We start from the raw sequence: 25,577 nt of genomic DNA, 5'->3' as shown, positions 1-25,577 counted from the left end.
AGAATTTTTCCCATAAGAAGGACATCTTCTGTCAGCACCTAGTTCTACTAAGGAGCAAGTGGGGCTTCCAGCTTCAGAGAAACAAGCCAGCCCTGCTGGGCACTTCCCTACTTGATGCCAAATCACTTTCTGAAAGGGACTATGACCTTCTTTCCCTTACTCCACGTCATCCAAGCTTCCTTGGCAGAAGGACAGGGAAAGGGGAGTGCCTGGATGTGGAGATTGAAGATATAGTCCCATGCACTCCACAACCCAGGTCTCTGGCCACTCCTTGGAATTGCCAGGAGTCCTGAGTCCTCTGCCATTCATGCTCCCTCTGCTGCTGCTTTTGCTAGTACCGCTGCTGCTCCTGCTTCTCCTTCTGAACACACTGACTATGTGCCCATTTCAATACTATTGTGTGAGCTGGGTGACTAAATGCTGTAGCCACAAAGGAACTGTCCTGAGAGCTGCCTGCTGATGGGCACAATCTCAACATCATGAGCTCCAATCTGCATACCACTACCTTCCCTGGGGAGAAGCTGTCCATAGCAGAGAACAATAGCAACGGAAGTGGTGGCAGGGGCTGGCCAATCTCTACAACTTGACCACTTGCCTTGAGTACTTTGCTGAACCATTTTTTTCTCCTCAAAATGAATCAAATATCACATTCTATAAGTTTTGAGGTGGTCCCTTGTCAGTAAACTACACTTACTCCCTATCATCTCCAGAATCAAATGTAAAATTCTTTTTTATATTTATTACCTGGCCCCTTCTTACATCTGCTGTTTCCATTCAAACTCTTTGGTCCAGCAAAACTGATCTCCTTGCTGTTTCTTGAAGACTCCCAATTCTTGGGCAGTTTTCCAGGCAGTTCTCTTTATCTGGAACGCTCCCTTCTCAGCTCTACTTTACCTTCCCTAATCTCCTTCAAGTCACAACTAGAATCCCACCTTTTAAAGAAACCTTTCCCATCTCCCTTAATGCTAGTCCCTTCCCTGTATGACTATCTCCAGCTTATTCTGTATAATCTATATCTATATATGGTGTAGTGGATATATATATAACATAATTGTTTGCATATTTCCTTCCCTATTAAAAAGTAAGGCTAGACTTGTGGGGGACTTTTTTGTATCTTTTTTTTTTTCTTAATAGTATTTTTTCCCTCAAATACATGTAAGATAGTTTTAAAAATTCAGTTTTGTAAGACTTTGTGTTCCAAATTTTTCTCCCTCACTCCTTTACTTCCTCCTTCCCCAAGGCAGCAAGAAATCTCTTATAGGTTAAATATGTGCAGTCCTTTTAAACATATTTCCATGTTTGTCATATTATGCAAGTAAAATCAGACTAAAAGGGAAAAAAAATGAAAAAGAAAAAGCAAACAAATAAAAAAGGTAAAAATGCTATACTTTGATCCATATTCAATCTTCATAGTTCTCTCTCTAGATGTGGGTTGCATTTTCCATTGCAAGTTTGTTGGAATTGTCTTGAATCATCACATTGATGAAAAGAATAAAGTCCATCATAATTTATAATATATAATTGATATGATAATTGATCATAATAACATAATCTGTGTACAATGTTTTCTTCACTTTACTTAGTATCTGTTCATGTAAGTCTTTCCAGGCTTTTCTGAAATCAGCCTTCTCATCATTTCTTACATAACAATAATATTACATTACATTCATATACCATAACTTATCCAGCCATTCTCCAACTGATGGGCATCCACTCAATTTCCAGTTCCTTGCCACTACAAAAAGGGCTACTATAAACATTTTTGCACATGTGGGTCTTTTTCCCTCTTTTATGATTTCTTTGGGACATAGAATCATTAATGACAACATTGGATCGAAGAGTATGCACAGTTTTATACTCTGGACTTGTGTTTTAAGATCAGTTTGATAGCTGACTAGAGAGGAAACTAGAGGCAAGGATACAAACCAATAGACTTTTGCAGTAGCCTAGCCGTGAGGTTCTATACCAGGTTGGTGACATTGTAAGAAAAAAAGAGGAAAGAAGGAAGAGAAAAAGCATTTATTAAACAATATGTGCCACTCTGCTCTACAAATTATTTAATCCTCACAACAACCCTGGAGGTAGGTATTATTATTATCCCTGTTTTACAGTTGAGGAAACTGAGGCAGACAGATTAAGTGATTTGTTCAGGATCACACAAGTAGGAAGTATTTGAAACTGTATTTGAATTCAGGTCTTCATTACTGCAGGGCAAGAGCTCTGTTAGTTGTGCTGTAGAGCTGCCTGTAAGAAGGAAATAGATAAACTAGGCATCTAGAAATTATAAAACTTGGCAACTGCTTAGATATGAGAGGTGAGCAATAGTAGGTAAGGATGGCACCTAAGGGGTGAGCCTGGATGACTGTGAGACTGGTGGACTCCTTGTAATAGGGAAGCTAAGAAGAGAGCAGGGTTGGATGGGAAAGTCAAAGAATTCTGTTTTGGACATGTTAAGATATATGTGAGACATCCAGTTCTTGACACTTGGAATTGTGAGATAGGTGATTAGGAGAAAGATTAGTGATAGACAATAGATGTGAGAACCATATACATAAAGATGATAGTTGGATTTGCAGGAGTTGGTGACATCACCAAGTGAAATAGTTTAGAAAAGGAAGGATGGAGCCTTGGAGGATAACCAGGATTAGCTGGATAAAGATCTAGCAAAGAATACTGAGAAGGAACAATCTGACAGGTAGGAAGTGAACTTAAAATCATGAAAACCTATAGAGAAAATTGTATCAAGGAGAAGAGATTGATGGACAGTATCAGTGGTGCAAAGAGGTCAGGAAAGATGAGTATTGAGAAAAGACATTGGAAATTCAAAGATCATTAGTTACTTTGGAGGTAGTAGTTTCAGTTGAATGGCAGATTAGTAGCTAAACTATAAAAAGTTAAGAAATAGAGGGAGCAAATGTTCTAGACAATGGTCTTAAGGAGTTTAGTCACAAAAGGGTAGAGACATAGGATGGCAGCTAGTAGTAGGGAAATTAGGAAGAGTGGAAGGCTTGGGAAACCAGGTAGAGGGGAGGAGATACGACTTCAGTTTTGCATGTTAAGTTTAAGATGTCTCTGAGATATCTAGTTTATTATTATTTTTTTCCCCCTTTCATCCCTCCAGCTTCCCTTAAGCAGGCTATGGTTAAGCATAGATATATCCATTTATTCATTCACACCCACGGACCCATACACATATATGTAGATCTATATACACATACATAGATCTATGTGTATATATACATATCTACATATACTCAGACACATATCCATGCATTTTTATCCACATTTCAACATGCATCTTAAAACAGTATTAGTATGGCCGACATATAATGTAGCTTTCCCTCGATTATATCGTTAAGTTTGACTTTGTTTAAGATCAATGATTATCATGAGTACTTTTTTCCCCTAATAAATAACTACTGGATTCTTGATTAAGTAATAACATATGGGTTGAATGAACCTTAGAAGAAGAGAGATTACTGAGTAATGGTGGTAGTGGAAGTGGCAATGGGAAACGAGGAAGATTATGATTACTTGGTTACTTAAAGTGAGAGTATTAGTAAAAGTGCAACAAGTGCTGAAAAGAGTGGCTATGAAGCCTGTATGATCAGAAGGGAACCAGTCTTTGTGGGTGCAAAAACGTGATGTGAAAAAAGAACAGATTAAAGATGAAAGCAGGTTTGTTAACCAGTTGGAGCCAGCATTCCAGAGAGCACAGTACAACAGGTCTTGAGTGACACATGGAGGAGGATGTGAACAAGAAAGTGGACAGTGGTGAATGGAAACAAAACTTGCACAAAGGCATCTAAAGTTTTTAAATCATTGGAATGGGGAGGATAAGATAGTATGGGAGTATGCCAGGCATTCAGGAATAAATTCAGGATGAAGGGAGAGCAGGCTAAAAGGTAAACTGGTAGGAGAAAATGAGCAGTGAGTCTGTACCTATTCACAATGGGGGTTCTAGGCAGGTATTTACATCATTAATTAGGTCAGTGTCAGGGTGAAGTCAGGTAGTTGTATATAGCTGGAAGTGAGGGAGAGCATGGCTTGAGTCATTGGAGCTGTAGTAGATAGAGATGTCAGGAAAAATCTCGTTTCAATAGGTCACTAATATTTGTAGTCCTAAAGAGTAGCACTTAGTCCATAGTGAGTCATACAATCTCAAAGCTGGGAGGGCCCCGAGTTCATCTATTCTTCTACTTAAGTAGGAACTTTGCTTTAGCTCCCCAGATAAGTAGTCTTCCTCTCAAATTGAATACATCAGGTAATGTCGTCTTCATTTTGTTATGGAAGGACAAGTAAACCTTCATTATGTGACAGTGTCAGCTGTTAAAGTCTTAATTTAGTAAGCTGACATTTGCCTCTTTAATTTTCATCCATTTCTTTGGTATAGTGGAAAGAGCACTGGACTAGGGTCAGAAACTCAACATTCATGTTTGGTGTCTAGTTACTAACAACCTATGTGACTTCAGGCAACTCCCTTCTACTCTCTGGACTTAGGCTTCTTCAAGTATAACAAAAAGATGTTTGTTGATTTACATTATCTCTTAAGGCCCTTCAGAGATATGACTATACAACTTTCCTTCTTATCTTCTTAACTCTGGGTTAAGCTGCTTCCTCAGAGTACCTGAGGACTAAGAAAATTGCATAGCACAACAAGAAAATGCTTTGAGGCTCATCCACTCGTGACCACCTCTGAAAGTGTCCACATTCCTGAAAAGTACTGTCTATTTCTTGATAGTTGAAAAGTAGAGCTTTTGTTATGGAAGTACTAGTCTCATTTCAGCAATGAGAGACCTTTTGGAGCTCCCTACAGGAGAGGACTGCACTCAGTATCAGCGATTCATAATCCCTCCTAACAGATCTTGTCTCATCTCTACTCTAATCCATCTTTCATCCTCTTTGGAACTAATTATTTTAGCACATATTTAACCTATATCAGATTGCTTGATGTCTTGAGGAGGGGGAGGTGAAGGAGGAAGAAAGAAAAATTTGAAACAAAGTTTTACAAAAATGAATGTTGAAAACTGTTACCTGCTCCAAAAATAAAGGACTCACGAGTGTGTGGAGTAAGTTGTTTTATTTATACTTTTTGTAAGAAATGGATGATTCACCCAGGGGGCAGTCCTTTTATTTCCTATCCTGAAACACAAGGTTCCTCTCCTGTGCTTTCCCCCCAATCTCCCCAGTGGCTGAAGATGATGAAATTTACAAATGTCTTGCTTCTCCCAATGTATATTCCTCCTTAACATGTTCCCCTCTTTCTGTCCCCTAGAGCAGCTATATGGCACAATGGATAGAGCACTGCTCTGAGTTCAAATCCAACCTCAGACACTTAACACTTATTAGCTGTGTGGAACCTAGGCCAAGTCACTTCACCCCAATTGCCTTACTTAAAAAAAAAAAAAAAAAAAGCCATGGCAGAAAACTCCTCCTTTGAGGAAAAGGTAATGTTAATTAACTCAGTAAGCACACACAATCAGTACTTACAGTTACCTCTAACCTACTACTTTTGGGGGAGTGATTTTTATTAGTTTATTATTTCAGCAGCTCAGTATCTTATTTTATACAAATAACTTGGTCAGCTGACATGTCCTTTCTTTCTGACAAATCCTTGTCCCTATATGAAATTGCAACTCTATAGCTTGCTCCCCAAAACTATCTTTACATGTATTTAGAAAAATAAAATACTATTGAGGGAAAAAATTTTTTTAATTAAAATAATAGGAAAAAAGGAGACCTATCATCTTTATGCATAGATGTGATCATACCTCTGTTTTGCTCAGAAATCTTAAGTAGTTTACATTTTCCTTTCAAAGTAAACTGATAGTTTTGACATTGAAGAAAATACATTATCATCTGCACTCTAGGGACCTTAGGACTTTTCCGTCTGACTTATAGCTAAAATTGCATGCATCTCCTCATAAGAAATGTGAACTCCTTGAGATTTGACTTTTTTGGTATCTATTTGTTTCCTTAATATTTTGTACATAGTAAGTATTTAATAAATTTTAATAAATTCATTCAAATACAGTTAAGGACTTTGAGTCTTTCCAAAATCTGTCATTCTCTTTTGTAGATGTATCTTGTGATATACCCAGTCCATATATCTTATGGTCTATTTAAATTGTACTACTGCTGATACTTAAATATTCCCTTTCCTTTTCTGCCTCTATGCCCTTCATAGTGCTGCTTTCCATCCTTGGATCGTTGGCCTGCTGAATTCCCACCTGTTCTCTAACTCTTGGCAAGTTAGAGAATTGTACCTCTTTCATGGAGCTGTAACTCCTGAATTTCAGGGATCAAAGCCCAAATTCCAGTCCCAACTAGTCCACTGACTATTTTTTCCTGTCCAGATCGGCTATTTCATTGGTAGAGAGAATATTGGCTTAGGAAATTTCTTCCATCGATGCAAATTGTCATCTGCTTTGCAGTTAATAGTTTTAGGGAATTGCCTGAGACAATATGGGATTAATGAACTTTTTGGGATCACACAGTCAGTATGTGTCAGAGGCAAAACCAGGTCTTCTGATTTAAGGGCCAACTATGACAAGTTGCCTTTCCTCATCATCTTAGAATGACATATTTTAAAATGGCCTTTTAGAGATTAAGGTCAGCCTTTCCTTTTAGGCTCTCCTTTTACATTGAAGAAAACTGACTACACTCTGGAAGAGAAAGTGACAAAAATGATTTTTTTGAACTGATGAATGCAGCTAAAGTGCCCAGCAAGTGGAGCCACTTTTAGAACTCAAGTTTGTATATTTTTTCAATCCAACCAGATGGTAATTGATTCCTGGAGACATATGCCTTTATTTCTTTTCTTTGTTTCCATTCAGTGGGGGGACTAATATGTCAACAAATACTTTAAATGAATAAATATATAGTCTTTGAAGTAAAATTTTATTTTAAATGTTAAAAAACATTTTTAGGGGAGCAGCTAGGTGGTACATTGGATAGAGCACCAGCCCTGAAGTCAGGAGGACCTGAGTTCAAATGTGATCTCAGACACTTAACACTTTCTACCTGTGTGATCCTGGGCAAGTCACTTAACTCCAATTGCCTCAGCAAAAAAAAAAACCACACCTTTAGGTCACATTTTTAGTTTTACAAAATTGCCCAATTCTTGCATATAAAAAACGTAGCTCTATCAGTTATTTACAAAAATTTGTGGATACCATTAAAATGCTTAGGTCTATGTCCCTATTGAATGGGAGCAAGAGGCGAAATAAAAGGCATATTTTCACTACCCTCTGATTACATCTAGTTAAGTTGGTAAGACAGGCCCACATTCTAAAGTTTAGATTAAGTGCTGCTTACATTGGGTTGAGAGAAGTGAGGCCTGACTGGGAGAAAAACCTTCAAAAAGACCTACAGACATTTTGTTGTAATGGGAAAAGCACTGAATTTGAAAACTTTAAGGATCTGAGTTTGCATTCTAGTGTATCTATTGACTAACCATGTGACAATAGACTGACCTCATGGCTATCTGGAAACTGGAGTTAATAATTTCTACCTGGCCTACCTTACATGATTGTGAAGAAAGTGTTTAATAAACTAAGAGCATGAATTGTCATTATTGTTATTAATATTTATTGTAAGAAACTGATATTCTTCCCTCTCTATATCTGATGCCCATTAGCTGTATAATAATTAACAATGTAATGCCTGAGTCTCCTGGGTTCTGTTCTTAGGTAAACAGAATCAACTACATTACAAATGTTTACCTACTGTTCTGGGCATTAGGGAAGAGCCAAGAGCTAACATTTTGTTGATTATGAAAATCACTTAGAATCTGTCCTTAATCTCACATTGTCTCTGACCACTGAATTGTATATTCTCTTCCTCTAGCCCACAGTGTCCTGGATTGGTGCTTAGAGCAGTGAATAGGTAGAAAGCATGAGTAACTGAACTTTGAAAGCAGAGATCCCTAGAGAATGGAGCCTCTTAGGAGACCAGGTTTAGTCTGCTTCAGGTTGTCATCACTGAAGTCTGTGTTGGTCCATTTGATACACATAGTTCATCACAGTTTTACTACAGCACTCAGAAAAATGTATACCAATAGATAATGAACTTATTCATGCCTAGCTCTTTCTGGAACTCTTGGTTAAATTCAGTTTTTGACCTGTTTGACCTGTTGTTCTTAAATCAGTTTTCTTCTTTTTCCTGGGAAGAAAATCCTTATGTATAGTTAGTTCAATTCAACTGATACCAAAACACTTTCCATCTGTAAAACTGTCCTTAACTCAAGAAATAGAAAAATGGAAAAAAGTTTCTGTCTTCAAGAAGTTTGCAGTTTACTAGGGACATTTTCACAAATAAATATAATACCAGATAGGATGTAATAAGGATGAAGGAGAAATCTAAATTTACTCGAGGAAAATTTGGAAAGAGAAGAGTCACTATCAGCTGTGGAGAACTCGGAACCTGTTTTGGTTTCCCCTACCAGATTTCAGTAGGCAGAGATATTTAGAAGAGGTTGTCACACACATGGAGGTGGCTGTAGGACATTTTAGAAATGTTCTCTATTATTATTAATTATTACTTTTATTCACATTACCCTTCCATAAAACTTTCTTTCATTATACTCCGACCTACCTACCTACCTCCTTCAACCCTTATTAGAAATGTAGTAAGAATTCATATGCTTTGTGAATTGTTTTTGATCCCTTTGGGGAGAATACTAAAGCTTCCTTTGCTGAGCATATTGATTGTCAGGAGCTAAACTTGGACTTTTGGAACACTTAATTTTCACCCCTCACAGAAGCCATTTAAACTTTCCTTGGCACGTGTGCCAAAGAAATAGGTGCAGCCCATTGTAACATTTGGAATCCTGGTTAATAGCCTTTGAGTACCGTGACATTAGACCTTCAGCTGCCCTTATAACTATAATTCTCTCAGGGTAATTTTTACTGCAGTTAATAGTGAGGCCAGCCTGATAGATTTCCTTCTTCCTTTTTTCTCTGGAAGGCACATTCAGTATAGAGCCAAAGATAAGGTCTTTTCTGGAAGGATAAGAGGGGGAGTGTTAATGGAAGTTTTAATTTAATTGTCTTCACATTGAAGGGCAAGAAAGAACATTAAGAATCGTTTATTTCAGGAAAATTGCTTAAAGAAATCAAGCTAACTCTTTATTCCCCAAGACTGCTTTTGGAAAGGAAATGTGGTAAACTCTTCATATGTCTGCTTAGGTCCAGCCTAGAAGTCCTTTCTTAACATAGTTTCTCCTCATTACAGAACAGGTTATTCTTATACTCCAAGCTATTTGGAGTAGATATTTGTGGGGCTCTCCTTTGCCTCAGAGCCACTGCTGTGTTGGTGGTTTGTACCTGGCTAGACTAAAACAAGGCAAATTAAGCTGGAAGATGAATAGCAGTTTTAGGACTGTGCCCATTAAATAGCAGCCTGCTTCTCTTGAATAGTGTTACTTTCTACTCTTCAGCTTTTTTCCCATTTTTTTCCTCACTTTCTTTTTCCTCTTCCTTTCTGCAATGTTTTTCATTAAAGATCACCATCTTTAATTTTCCTGTAATTATTTCTCCTAACTCCATTTGCTGTTAATTCTTAGATAATGAGATATAAGTAATTTAATGTAATGCCTGGCACATTGTAGGTACTTAACAAATGCTTGTCCATTCTCCACAACATACCAATGAGCCTTGTGTAGTGGGAATTTTGAAATGTATAATGGATTGTCATCCTCCCTTTCTCTCTTCTGTGTTTTCTAATTTACTAATTTCTTCCTTTTGGGTTATCTTTCTGTATTTCTCCTTTCCATCTTAGCTGAACTGTGAAAAAGATACACAATAACTTCACTTCTTCTCTTGCTGTCTTCTAAACCCTGTGCAATCTTGCTTTTGACTCCGTCAGTTAACCAGAACTGCTTTATCCAAAGATTTCCTCATTTCCTAATTACAAAATGTAATGACCTTCCTCTCCTTCTCTCCCAATCCTTTTCCTTCTTGACTTCTGAAGCATTTGGCACTGTTGACCAACTCTCCTGGATACTTGTACCTTTCTAGGTATTTATTTTACTTCTCCTACCTATGACATTCCTCAGTTTCCTTATCTATATCTTCATTTATGTCATACTCATTCCTTTACCTTCTGTCCCTCCCCCACGCTGAACTGTCTTTTTGCTGTATACTTTCTCATCAACTCCATGAGTTCATTTACTTTTTTTTTTTTTAATGTATATTATTTCTTCCTTTATTTAAAGCATGTATTTTTTTTAACCTCCTTAAATATTTGAGTTACCCTGGAAACTGGATCATGATTCAGATTTGAAATTCTTGTGGACTCATAAGTAGATCCTATAGGAGAAGCCCAGCAAGATATAGGTTGAAGTTCTGCAGTATCTTTGCAAAGCAGGTCTTTCTGCTGTTTTCTGAAGACACTTTATTTCCAGAAGATACTGAATTTCTTCTAGGAAGGATCATAGAAGTACCAAGAATCCAGCATTCTTCAGAAAGGATCTTGTAGTAAATCTGTATTCTTGAGAATAAAGATTTCTGTTTTTCTCTAGTTCTGCCTTAGACTCCAGATGTGAGATTTTCCTTTTGGAGAATTCAGCTTCCAGTTCTCAAATTGAATTCATACTCCATTTGGTTTTGTATATTGTCACTTAATTCTTCTGAGTAATGTTTTTCTGCTCCTTGTGTCTTATTTTGTAAGCTATTCATTTATATATCTACATCAGAATGTTTGCTTCAGTTTATTCTGGGGAACAACACCTCCTTCTACATCTTCTCTGAATTTCTCTGTTGTTGTTTTCAACAGTTTTAAAAATCTGTATAATCTTCAGTTCATATTGTTCTATTTGACTATATTTTAGTTTAGGCATTTCTAAATGATGCTTAAGACCCAGCATGATATACTTTTTTTTTTTTTTTTGGCAAATTTTTCATAGACTATAACTCTTCTCAAAGACTTTTATTTGTTAATTCCAAATATCTATTTTTTGAAGATATTGCATCTAATTATTGTATAAGATTTTCAGTCTGTTTCTCTTAGAAAGCTTAATCCCAAAAAGGACTTAGTTGAGTTCATTTATTTTTAGATCTCTGTCTCCAGTCCCAGTCTCTCTCCTGAATTCCAAACCCTCCATCACCAATTGTCCATTGGACATTTCAAATTATGTCTCAGGCATCTCAGACTTAAAATATGCAAAGCAAAACTTGATGTTTTTTCCCCAAAACTCACTTCTTTTCCCTATTACTGTCTATGGGACATTCAGTTTGAAATGTCCCTGTAACTATCAAGTATACCCCCAGCTTTATAATTCCAGTCTTATCCTTGACTCTTTACTCTCACTTATTTCATGTCAGTTGCCCAACCTTTTGTTTCTACCTTCACATCTCTGCTCTACATCACTTTCTACTCATGCAAGTGCCATCCTTAGATTGTAGTCTCTAAAAGGCATTATTGGCATAGCTTTCTAATTACTCTCTATACCTCAAATTTCTTCTCAATGCATTCCATTAAGTCCCCTTTCAAAAAAAAGTGTGTGTGTGGGGGTGCGGTTAAGTTAAAGTCTGATAAGTAAGTCCCATTGATCCTTGTTAGTTCCAAGATCAAATATAAAGTCCTTTACTTGGCATGTAAATCTCTTAACACCATAACCCCCCTTCCTATTTTTCCAGTTGTCTTATCTTTATTTATATTTGCCTTGACATTTAGCCATTTTGTTCTACTTTTTGTTTATTCCAGGTGCCTGACATGAAGCCATTCTCTGTTTTTTTCCTAAAATGTTCTCCCTCTCCATTTCCACCTCTTAAAATCCCTGGCTGCAGCCATCTTTAAAATTAATTTCATTTCTTTTCTAGGTTTATCCCAATTCTCTAGTCTGTCAAGATGACTTTGTAGTTCAGCGTGTGTAATTATCCCTTCCAACTTTGAGTTATCTGAAAGTTTGGTTGCATCCATGACTTTTAAGTTATTCACGAAAATGTTAAATTGTTCTGTGATAACCACAGAGCCCTGGAGCACTTCATTGAAGACATTGACTCTTTAAGTCTGCCTCTTCTAACAGTTCTGAATAATCTAATTATATTACCATTTAGTTCTCACATCTTCATATTTTTCCATAAGAACAGTATAAAATACTGTATTAATTGCTTGGCTAAAATATCTATGAAATTCCTCTGACCCACTAATTTAGTAACTTCTCTATAAAGTAAAATAAATATAACCTGACATTATATGACCTTAATAAAACTGCTTCATGAGCTTTATAATTACTGATTCCTTAATTAGATTTTTCACTAGTTATCTCCTTACTTATCCATTCCAAAAATTAAAATAAAGCTCACTAGCCTATATTTTAGAGAGAGAGAGAGAGAGAGTGTGTGTGTGTGTGTTTAAATATTTGTCCTTCAGGCCTCTTGTTTTTCATGCTCTTTTATATGTTGTCTGAGGCTTAGTAATAACTTTTGTGTTGTTCTTTCTGTAAGTTATACTGTTATCTTGCACAGGTGACTTAAATTCATCCAGGGCAATTAGGTGTTCTTTGGAATCAACAATTATTAGCTTTTTTGGTTCTGTCTTTTGCATTCCAAAGATCATTCTCTTTTGCTGAGAAAATAGAAACAAAACAAAAACTAAGCAGTTTTATCATTTCTGTTGTCAATTATCTTTAGATTCACCCTGATCAGCAGTTTAATCTTTTTTGTAATCCTCTTTTTGTTCACATATTTTGGTTTATTTTTTAACTTTTAGTAAATTTTTAAAAATCAGTGTTATAAATTTTATAAGTTTTTATTTGATTCCTTTTGTCTTTTATATTCTGGTTTTCCATGATTTCTCTTTCCTTTCCAGGGAGCCATTCCATATAACAATTAATTTTTTTTTAAGACAAAAAAAGAAAAAGGAAAAAATTAGCACAACCAAATAAAAAAGTGGAAAAGGTCTGAAAATATGTGCAACGTGTAATATCTGTAGGCCTCTCGCTTTCATGAAGAAATTAACTTAATGTTATCCTCTTACATCTCTCTATTCAGGTCATGCTTGATCTTTATAATTTTGTTACATTTACTTTTAATTTTTTTGTGCATTTGGTTGTTTTTTCATTTACATTGTTATGTTTTCTTGTCTCTGCCTACTTTTAAATAATAGCTTTCTATTACATGCAGATAGTTTTCAACATCCACACTTGCAAAACCCCATGTTTCAAATTTTTCTCCCTTCCCCCCAAACCCTTCCCTAGGAAGCAAGCAATCCAACATTTATTAAATACATTGAATTCCTCTATACACATCTCTACAATTATCATGCTGCATAAGAAAAATCACATCAAAAAGGGGGGGGAAAATGAGAAAGGTAAGAACAGCAATAAAACAATAACAAAAAAGGTAAAAATACTATGTTGTGCTCCACATTCAATCCCCAAAGTTCTCTTTCTGGATGCAGATGGCTCTGTTTATCACAAGTCTATTGGAATTGGCCTGAATCAGCTCATTGTTAAAAAGAGCCTCATTCATCAGAATTGATCATTGTATAATCTTGTTGCTGTGTACAATGTTCTTCTCTTGGCTCTACTCACTTCACTCAGCATCAGTTCATTTAAGTCTCTCCAGGCCTTTCTGAAATCATCCTGCTGATCCTTTCTTAAAGAACAGCAACATTACATAACATTTATATGCCATAACTTATTCAGCCATTCTCCAACTGATGGGCATCCACTTAGTTTCCAGTTTCTTGACACTACAAAAAAGGGCTCCTACAAACATTTTTGTACATTTGGGTTCTTTTCCCTTTTTTATTATTTCTTTGGGATATAGACCCAGTAGAGATACTGTTGGATCAAAGGGTATGCACAAAATTATAGACACAATTAATAATTTCACTGAAGATAATGACAACAGTGAGACATCATATCAAAATTTATGGGATGCAACCAAAGCAGTAATAAGGGGAAATTTTATATCCTTAGAGGCTTACTTGAATAAAATAGAAAAAGAGAAGATCAATGAATTGGGCCTGCAACTTAAAAAGTTAGAAAAAGACCAAATTAAAAACCCCCAATCAATTATTAAACTTGAAATTCTAAAATTAAAAGGAGAAATTAATAATATAGAAAGTAAAAATACTATTGAACTAATAAATAAAACTAAGAGTTGGTTTTATGAAAAAACCAATAAAATCGATAAACCTTTGGTAAATCTGATTAGAAAAAGGAGAGAGGGAAATCAAATTAGCAGTCTTAAAAATGAAAAAGGAGAACTTTCCACTGATGAAGAGGAAATTAAAGAAATAATAAGGGATTACTTTGCCCAACTTTATGCCAATAAATTTGATAACCTAAGCGAAATGGATGACTACCTCCAAAAATATAGGCTTCCGAGATTATCCGAGGAGGAAGTAAATTGCTTAAATAGTTTCGTTTCAGAAAAAGAAATAGAAGAAACTATTAATCAACTCCCTAAAAAAAAAAAATCCCCGGGACCAGATGGATTTACATGTGAATTCTACCAAACATTCAAAGAACAATTAGCCCCAATGCTTTATAAACTATTTGAAAAAATAGGGAATGAACGAGTCCTACCAAATTCCTTTTATGACACAGACATGGAACTGATACCTAAACCAGGTAGGTTGAAAACAGAGAAAGAAAATTATAGACCAATCTTCCTAATGAATATTGATGCTAAAATCTTAAATAAGATATTAGCAAAAAGACTCCAGAAAATCATCCTCAGGCTAATACACCATGCTCAAGTAGGATTTATACCAGGAATGCAGGGCTGGTTCAATATTAGGGAAACTATCAGTATAATTGGCCATATTAATAATCAAATTAACAAAAACCATATGATCATCTCAATAGATGCAGAAAAAGCTTTTGATAAAATCCAACATCCATTCCTATTAAAAACTCTTGAGAGTATAGGAATAAATGGACTTTTCCTTAAAATAATCAGGAGCATCTATTTAAAACCAGCAGTAAGCATCATATGTAACAGGGACAAACTGCAACCGTTCCCAATAAGATCAGGAGTGAAACAAGGTTGCCCACTATCACCGTTACTATTTAATATTGTATTAGAAATGCTAGCTTTGGCAATAAGAGTTGAGAAAGAGATTAAAGGAATAAGAATAAGCAATGAGGAAACCAAATTATCACTCTTTGCTGATGATATGATGGTATACTTAGAGAACCCAGAGACTCTACTAAAAAGTTATTAGAAACAATTAGAAACACCTTTAGCAAAGTTGCAGGATACAAAATAAACCCACATAAGTCATCAGCATTCTTATATATCATTAACAAAACCCAACAGTTAGAGATACAAAAAGAAATTCCATTTAAAGTAACTACTGATTGTATAAAATATTTAGGAATCTATCTGCCAAGGGAAAATCAGAAACTTTATGGGCAAAACTACAAACCACTTTCCACCCAAATTAAGTCTGATCTAACGAACTGGAAAAATATTAAATGCTCTTGGATTGGGCGAGCAAATATAATAAAGATGACAATACTACCTAAGTTAATCTGTTTAGCGCTATACCAATCAGACTCCCAAAAAACTACTTTGATGAACTAGAAAAAATAACAACAAAGTTCATATGGAAAAACAAAAGGTCAAGAATTTCAAGGGAATTAATGAAAAAAAATCAAATGAAGATGGCCTAGCTGTACCAGATCTAAAATTATATTATAAAGCAGCAGTTACTAAAACCATCTGGTATTGGCTAAGAAATAGACTAGTTGATCAATGGAATAGGTTAGGTTCAAAGGACAAAACAACCAATAACTTTAATAATATAGTGTTTGACAAACCCAAAGACCCCAGTTTCTAGGATAAGAAATGCAGTATTTGACAAAAATTGCTGGGAAAATTGGAAATTAGTATGGCAGAAACTGGGCATTGACCCACACTTAACACTGTACACCAAGATAAGGTCAAAATGGGTTCATGACCTAGGCATAAAGAATGAGATGATAAATAAATTGGAAGAGCATAGGATAGTTTACCTCTCAGACCTGTAGAAGAGGGAGGAATTTATGACCAAAGAAGAACTAGAGATCACTATTGACCACAAAATAGAAAATTTTGATTATATCAAATTGAAAAGTTTTTGTACAAACAAAACAAATGCAGACAAGATTAGAAGGGAAACAATAAACTGGGAAAACATTTTTACAATCAAGGGTTCTGATAAAGGCCTCATTTCCAAAATATATAGAGAATTGACTCTTAATTTATAAGAAATCAAACCATTCTCCAATTGATAAATGGTCAAAGGATATGAACAGACAATTCTCAGATGAAGAAATTAAAACTATAGCCACATGAAAATATGCTCCAAATCATTATTAATCAGAGAAATGCAAATTAAGACAACTCTGAGATACCACTATACACCTGTCAGATTGGCTAGAATGACAGGGAAAGACAAGGCGGCATGTTGGAGGGGATGTGGGAAAACAGGGACACTGAATTGTTGGTGGAATTGTGAACATATCCAGCCATTCTGGAGAACAATTTGGAACTGAGCTCAAAAAGTTATCAAACTGTGCATACCCTTTGATCCAGCAGTGTTTCTACTGGGCTTATACCCAGAAGAGATACTAAAGAAGGGAAAGGGACCTGTATGTGCCCAAATGTTTGTGGCAGCCCTGTTTGTAGTGGCTAGAAGCTGGAAAATGAATGGATGCCCATCAGTTGGAGAATGGTTGAGTAAATTGTGGTATATGCACGTTATGGAATATTATTGTTCTGTAAGGAATGACCAGCAAGATGAATACAGAGAGGACTGGTGATACTTACATGAACTGATGCTAAGTGAAATGAGCAGAACCAGGAGATCATTATATACCTCAGCAATGATACTGTTTGAGGATGTATTCTGATGGAAGTGGATCTCTTCGATAAAGAGAGCTAATTCAGTTTCAATTGATCAAAGATGGGCAGAAGCAGCTACACCCAAAGAAAGAACACTGGGAGATGAATATAAACTGCTTGCATTTTTGTTTTTCTTCCCGGATTATTTATACCTTCTGAATTCAATTCTCCCTGTGCAACAAGAAAACTGTTCGGTTCTGCACACGTATATTGTATCCAGGATATACTGTAACCTATTCAACATGTAAAAGATTGCTTGCCATCTGGGGAAGGGGGTGGAGGGAGGGAGGGGAAAAATCGGAACAGAAGTGAATGCAAGGGATAATGTTGTAAAAAAATTACCCTGGCATGAGTTCTATCAATAAAAAGTTGTTTAAAAAAAAAAACAAAGGGTATGCACAGTTTGATGGCCCTTTGGGCTTAGTTCTAAATTGCTCTCCAGAATGGTTAGATCAATTCACAAGTCTACCAACAATGTATTATTAGTATTTCAGTTTTCCCACATCCCTTTCAACATTTATCACTATTTTTTTTTTTGTCATTCGGATTCTCCAGTCTGAGAAGTGTGTATTGATACTTTAGAATTGTCTTAATTTGCGTTTCTATGATCAATAGTGATTTAGAGCATTTTTCATGACTAGAAATGATCTAAAATTCTTCATCTGAAAAATTGTTCATATCCTTTAACCATTCATCAATTGGACAATGGCTTGACATACATAATTTTTAAATAGCACAGTAATAATTCCATTATCTTTATGTGCCACAACATCTCTTTTATTTCCAGTACTTTGCTGTCAAAAAAAAAGTGGTGCTATATATGTTTTGGTATAACAGGCTTTATTCTTATCAATGGTTTCCTTGGGGTATAATCCCAAAATGGTTGTAACAATTGCACCATACTAATAGCACATTAACATAACAGCCTCTTCCCAAATATAACTTAGAAAACTTTTAATCAATTTTAGTTTTTGTTTTCAGCTCCAGCTCAGTATGAGTATGAGCTTTTCCTTATTGAATGTTAGTCTTAGGGATCTTCTATAGCTTCAGATTTTGATTACTCAGAAATCTGCTTTCCTAAAATTTGGGGTTTAAGTCAAAGACTCTTTTTGACTTTCTTCTCTTTTGTAAATTTTTATCATTTTCACAGCAATTTAATCCTTCCTGTTTCTAAGAATCAAATCCAGAATAGAATTTCCTATTGTTGGCCTCCACTTTTTAAAGAATTAAATTGTAATTTTCAGAAATCAAAATCTTTCTCTGTTTGTGTGTTCCTTTATATGATATGTCCCACTATTAGAATATAAACTGCCTTAGAGCAAGGACTATCTTTGTTTCTGTATTTGTTTCCCCTGCACTTTACATAGTATTTAGCATTCACTCCTTCATTCGTGTCTAGTTAATTTAAACCCCCAACATTACTGTGTTGTGCTGCTTCTTCTTTGCCAGACTGTTGATCTTTTCTTCTGTTTTCACTTTTGTTCAGGTAAGTCTGTAAAATATATTCTTTCTTTTTTTAATTTAGTATTTAACAATGTACAGATCATTGGTAATCAACATGCACAAATATCAGAATGGACATCCCAGTTCAATAACTTTGGCTACCTGAACAAGTGGCATCTGTCACATAGGATTTCCTGTTCAATGGAATTTATTATATCTGTATCTGCAAAGATGTTTTTATGGGCCATCTGTCGGGATGGACATGGAAATTATTATTTTTATGAAAATTGATGATAGTGGTATTTGTGGAAAAAAGAATCTACATGTATCTATGCAAATATACATTCAATATATACATATATCTATACATATAAAAAACTATTTTTGTAGGACTGGTAACATAAATAAGAGATATTCTTAATGACAGAATCACTCTTTTCTATTGTGTGGGACGGGTACTAGATCCCCTTTCCCAAATTAACTAATCAGAGACATCTTCAGGTACAAAGAGAAAGCATTTATTTAGTCCTTGAAGGAAGATGCCCAAGCACAGCCATCCCAGCTCCCACCATGTGCTTGTGGAACCTGACTAGCTTCTGGCTTGTTGGGGTTTAAAAAACAAAAGACCCATTTGGATAGAGTAAAAGGATGGAACCATCCTTGACCAGTGGTCACCAATGTTGTCTGCTCCCTGTAGGTCAGGTCACTTCCTGTAACTTCCCCTGGCCCTGGGACTGAGGATCATATAATTTAAGCCTAGTCTCATAAACTGAGAAAACTTCATCCAATCAATCCCATTCATCATTGATCTTCACCCACATTTTGTTGACTATGCTTTTTATTCCTGGTTCCTGGATTTCCTTACAGGAGGTTATCTTCTTAATATATGATGCTGTCCATCCTTCTCTTCCCCACCACTTCCCCCATTTTAACTTGTCCTGTTTCTTTCAAATAAAGTTCATCCACCTAACATCACTTTCTAGTCAAAAGTTCTAATGTCTATTATATATTATAGCTTATTTATATATTGTTATTTAATATCTTATGTTGTACCAGATTCCAGTTCCATGAGAGCAGGCACTCTTATTGAATCCGAATGTTGTGTCTTTCCCAGAATTAGATACTGTTTTCTGCACAAAGTTGCTACTTAATAAATATTTGTTGTTATATTGAGAAATTGATTAGTCTCAGATTATGGTAGTCCCTTGAATTAAGTGAACTGTGAAAACTATCTCCCAAGATAAAGGCAGTGTTCTGAAAATTGAGTAAAGGTCGGTGGTGCTTCAGGGCCAGATTTCTTTCTCCAGAGATCATGTGGTTTACAAGGAGTGGGACTTTTTCTTTGTGAGACTAATTTGGGGCTACCTTGGCATTAAAACTCCCAGATAAGGTAATTTAGTAATTCTAAAGATGTGGTTAGGTTGGAATTTTTTTTCCTCATTTATGACTTAGAATGTGAGGTCATTTGTCCTGACTAATGGTGAATGGGACTGATTAAATGAAGTTTTCTCATTTTGAGACTGTCACATGACCCCCATTCCTAGAGCAGGAAGGTCAGGTTTTGAACCCTGGTTGCAGGGAATCACATGGTCTCTAAAGATCAGACCCTCAGGAAGTTATGTGACCTGTGGGAAGCCGACATCATTGGTGACCATTGGTCAAGGATGGTTATGTTTTTTTAGTCTATCCAATGAAAAGACTCAGGTCTTTTGCTTTTTAAACTTCTCCTTCCCCTTTCCCTCCACAAGCTGGTCAGGTTCCAGAAGTACATGGTTGGAGTTGAGATAGCTCCAGGTGTGTATCTGGGCCTCTCCCTGCAGCTACTTAATAAATGCTTTCTCTTTGTACCTGAAGATGTCTCTGATTAGTTAATTTGGGAAAGGGGTCTATAATCTGTCCCACACAATGGCAAAGCTCCAACCTATAGCGAATGTTAGTCCAGGCCCCTATATAATCCTGGTCTGTTAACTGGGACCTGCCTCTACTTGCCTAATTGCTTTCCTTTCTGCTTGTCAAAATTAGGAATTTAGACAAGGAAACTCATACTACTTTGGTTGCTGGGGAGCCATTTGAAAAGTTGTGAATTGGGAAGACTTAGATGGCAGAGTTTTAAGAGTAACAGAGCATAGTTATGTAAAATGTATTGGAGAGAAGGGGAAGGCCTGGAATACTGTACAGAATTAGGCGGGAGGCTCTATGAATTAGAAAGTAAGACATTTAATAAACATTCTTCCAACTAATGTGATAAGATAGGAAACTTGGGGTTAGATAAAGTTAGGAAGAGGTATTAATGCCAAAGGAGTTTATATTTGATCCTACAAGTACTAAGGAACCACTGGGATTCATTCCCAAGGGAGAGAAAGGGTCAGGCCTTTGGAAAAAATCTTAGCAGCCAAATGGAGACTGAGAGAAAAGGAGAAGAGAGTTGAGCCAGGCTGTGGTTAATTGTAGTAGTCCAGGAAGGAAATTGATGAATGGGAGAGGAGACTTAAATAAAGATTAAGGTAGAAACAGTCTTGTTGGTTGTCACTTGTTTTAGGTATATCTGGTTCTCATGAGTCCATTTGGGATTCTCTTCGTGAAGATATTGAAATAATTTGCCATATCCTTCTGTGCCTTATTTTACAGATGAAGAAACTGAAAGAATAGAGTTAAGTAACATGACACAGCTAGTAAGTTTCTGAGCCAGATTTGAACTCAGGAAATCTTCCTGATTTTAGTCCCAGAATTCTAATCACTACATCATCTAAGAAATTATAAGATTTGTGAATGTATGGGGTAAGTGGGAGTGTGAAGAATCAAGTTTAACATTGGCATTGTGAATCTGTGTGGCTAGGAGGATGGTAAATCAGGAAGATAGGAGAGCTTGAGAGGAAGAGAGATAAAAGTTTTATTTTAAACATGTTGATTTTGAGACATCCAGTTTGAGAAAAGTCTAAGAGGTGATTGGAGTTCTGTGACTATAGCTTAGGAGAGACACTAGGACTGGGTGTATAGCTCTGGGAATTCTCTATAGCAATGATCATTGAATTCATGGGAGCTGGTAACATCACCAAGTAAGATAGTATAGAGACAAAACAGAAGGAAGTCCAGGAAAGAGACTTGGGGAACATCCATGGTTAGAAGGTGTGATGTTTGAAGAACCAGCATAGGAAACTATGAAAGATAGGAGAAATGAGAGCAGTATTATGAAAACTTTGAAATTAGTTGATTTATGTTATGTATCCTTAATTGGGCATCATAATCTTTTTATACCTCCCTAATAAACTCATTATTCCACTCACCACAATGACTTCCAGACCTTTTCATCTCTCTTAAACTCCTTGTGACTCCTCTTTCCCCTACACTCTCAGCTAAGAAACTTGTCTCATATAAATGCAGGGAAAAAATTGAGACCATTCACCAAGAGCTCTTTATTTTCCTCTTTTCCTAATTTTAAATGTCTTGGATATTGGCTTCTCCACTCTTGTCTCATCTAATGAAGTGGTCCTTCTCCTAACAAAGCAAAGCCTTTTACATATACAAATGATCCCATTCTATTCTTTGTTTTCCAGCACATTTTATCCTCTGTCATTCCCCATTTTCTTTTTTTTTTTTAATTTTAATTTTATTTTTTTAATAATAATTTTGTATCCCCATTTATTTTCAACCTATCCCTGTCTACTGGCTGCTTTCCTACTGACTGTAAAGATGCCTATGTCTACCACATCCTCAAAAAAAACCTACTCCAAATCATCATTTGATCCATCCATCCTTGCTAGCTGTTATCTCATATCTCTCTTCCCTCTAACTCTTGTAACTCTCTGCAGTCTGGCTCCTGACCTCATTCAACAGAAATTGTTTCTTCCAAAGTTGCTAATAATTTCTTGATTGCAAACCTGAATGGCCTTTTCTCAATCTTTATCCTTCTTGACTTCTGTAGCCTTTGACACTGTCAGTCATACTCCCTTAAATACTTTTCTCTCTCTTTTAAGTTTCTGTGAAACTACTGTCCTCTTTTTATTTGACTGGTCCTTCCCAGTATTCTTTGCTGGATCTTCTTCCAAGTTGCATCTACAAACCAAGGGTGCCCTCACAAAGTCTTTTCCTGATTCCTGTTCTTTTTTCTGTCTATACTGCAATCTAATCACTTCCAGTGGATTCAACTATGATTTATATGCTGATAATAGTCACCCAGGCTTTCAACCTAATTGTCATCCTCCACACTACACTTTCTTACCTTCCCCATATCCAATCTGTTGTTAAGGCTTGTGAATTTTAACTTTGTAACATCTTTCTATATGCTCCCTTTCTCTCCCCTAATACTGTCACCACCATCTGCCTTCATTCCATCATACCTGGACTATTACATTATCCTTCTGGTTCGTCTCTTGCTTCAAGTCTTTCCCCACTGCAATCCATCTTCCACTCAGCTCTCAAAATTATATTCCTAAAATACAGGTCTGACCATATCATCCCCCATTTCAGTATACTCCAGTGGCTTATCACCTCTAGGATTAAATGTAAAATCCTTTTTTTGGCAGTCTTCTTACAGCTTACCTCCCTCCCTTCCCTACCCCCTACCTACTCAAATCCAATAATCTGAGTCCCCTTGCTGTTCCTTAAATAAAATATTCATCTCCCAACTTTGTGCATTTTCACTGTCCATCTCCCATGTCTAGAAATCTCTTCCATTATCCACCTTCTAGTTTCCTTGGCTTCCTTCAAGTCCCATCTAAAACCTCATCTTTTTCTAAAAATCCTTTCCTGATCTTTCTTACTTACTGTTTATTGATGCAGAGAAATCAAGGACGATCAGGATTGAGAAAAGACCATTGGTTTTGGCATTTAGATCATTGGTAACTTTGAAGAAGGCAGTTTCTGGCGAATGATAAAGTCAGAAGTCAAATTGCACAGCAATTTTGAAGATTGTAAAGAGGAAGGACATTCATTGCTTGTAGATGGCTTTCTCCAGTTTAACTGAGAAAGGAAGAGGAGACATTTGGATGGTAGCTTAGCTCGAATGAATCGACTGAAGTTTGTTTTTTTTTGAGAATGTGGGAAACCTGGTCATGCTAGTAGGCAGCAAGCAGATAAGGAGCCAGTAGATAGAAGAAAATGAAAATAGAGTGAGGATTTAATGAGGGCAAATTTTTGAAGTTAGGAAGAGAAAGAATCAAGGATATATGTAGAGATTTACCTTGACAAGAAGGGCCACCTCTCTATTTGAGACTTCCTTTACTAGAAGGAAGAGATAGTATAGGGATATATTGGAATAATATGAGATAAGCAGGAGGGGAGGAGGAAGGGCTCTGGAAAAATTTGTATATGTGTATGTATGAAACACAGGCCAATGCACAATACACAGACCTTGAGGCGTGAATTATAATATTTGCCTATGACTTTGGAAAAGTTATAGAATTTCTCTAGTCCTTTATTTCCTCATCTGTAAAATGAAGAGATTAGATGACTTCTAATGGGCCTTCCAGCTTTTGATCTTATATATTTTATGAAACAAATGTTTGGTCATTATGGAAAAAGATGAATGGGTCATGTAACAAGAGCAGGAAGATAGGCAGATTATTCTGATGATATGCATGAAATATTAAAGAGCCAGAGGAAGTCCTCTAATACTTTGGATTCTAATGCTTTGGACTATATACCAAAGGTCACAAATTAGAATTTTATAGGATGAAAATCAGTACATGGCTTAACAGTATTGGTTGCTGGCTTTCTGAATTTTGGACTAGATACCTTAGGCTACAATGTATTTGGCTTCATGTGAATAAACTTTACCAGGGTGTAGGATGAAGATGTCTTTCCAGACTGGTTAATTTTACTACAGGTTAATTTTAAGTTTGCTTTATGGATTTCTTATACTGAGTGAATGACCATTTTACCCAGAGGAGAATTTTGATGCTATTTAAATAACCCAACTTTCTGGTCTAGAAGATACTTGGACTATTGCAATAGTTTTCTGATGGGTCTCTAGTTTCTCCCTATACCGGGACATTTTCCATTGAAGCTTCCTTTCTCCATATGGGGGGGTTGGGATGAGGGGAGGAAAGGGGCCAGGAAATTGATCTGCTCAAATCTAACCATGTTACCCAACCTTTTCACCAATTTAATAAATTCTAGTGGCTTCCTGTCACCTCCAGGATCAAATCTCTTGACATCTTTAGTTTCTTTGAAGGCCCAACTAAAATCCTATCTTTTACCAGAAACCCTTCATGATCCCCTTTTCTGCTAATATATTTCTTGTGTTGGTAATTTCCAATTTTCTCCATATATTTCTTGTTTACACTATGAAACCCTTGAGAATAGGGCCTTTGAATGCTTGTTGATTATCAACTTTCTGGTCCTTTCAGAAACAGATGGTAGAAACGAAGTCCTAGGTTTACTTTAGCATTTGAGTAGCACTTGTGTTTCCAAGTGCTAACCAAACTTTAGGTTTATTATTATAAATTAAAGGACCAACTTTTACAATCTTTTGCTTTTTATCCTGCCTTTCTTAAAAGGAGTGAAAGCAAATGTGTAGGATACCAACAGTTTCTCCCCTTCCTGACTTGTGTCCATAATAATGATAGTTGTCATACCAGTTTACAAAGTGCTTTATATTTCATCATTTTATTTAATCACCAGAGCAGTATTTGTGGTGTAATGAAAAAAGCTCTGTGTTTGGATTCTACATACTTAGATTCATGACCTAGCTGAATCTTAGTAAAGATGTTAAAATAAGTCACTTTTATCTGAGCTTCCATTTTCTCATCTGCAAAGTAGGGATAATACCTGCTTTGACTATCTTACAGAATTGTTTAAAGTATCAAATGAGATGAGTCATGTAAATTGCTTTGTTAACTGTAAAGTTACCTATTTTTTTGTAATGTATATTCATATATCCACGTCAGCTTTTCCTGTGATCATTATTAATATTACATTTTAATGTAAATGTAACAATTTGTAAAATTGTAAAAAAAAAATTTTTTTAATTTTGTTTAAAAAAAATTGTAAAATGCCACTTAACTAAAAAGCCAGAATTTTAACCCAGGTAGTCTTGATTCCATATTCAATTCTTCAACACTTTAAGAATCTGTGATTTTACTGATGTGGATCCTCCTTCCACCAGGTGGGACTCATTCACTGCAGGCTTTGATCAAAGGACTTTAGCCAAAGATAACTAGAATTAAAAAAAAATCAGCATTTAGTAATTATTCTCTTAATGGTAAGCTTTTTTAAATTTATTTTGTCTAGTGTTTGAATAACCAGCACACAAATTTATTTCCAAAGTCACATTGAAAGCCTGTCCTGTTT

General features: G+C 35.9%; 1 protein-coding gene across 2 annotated transcripts in view; it reads left to right on the top strand.

Annotated features, from left to right (window-relative positions):
* Positions 1–25,577, top strand: part of RNF121 (ring finger protein 121) — a 116,089-nt gene that overhangs the window by 10,411 nt on the left and 80,101 nt on the right. The window lies entirely within an intron of this gene.

This window comes from Antechinus flavipes, chromosome 3 (assembly GCF_016432865.1).
Source record: "Antechinus flavipes isolate AdamAnt ecotype Samford, QLD, Australia chromosome 3, AdamAnt_v2, whole genome shotgun sequence".
Classification (NCBI taxonomy): Eukaryota; Metazoa; Chordata; class Mammalia; order Dasyuromorphia; family Dasyuridae; genus Antechinus; species Antechinus flavipes.
Note: the sequence above shows the minus strand (reverse complement) of the source record. Positions and strands in the feature narration are given on the sequence as shown.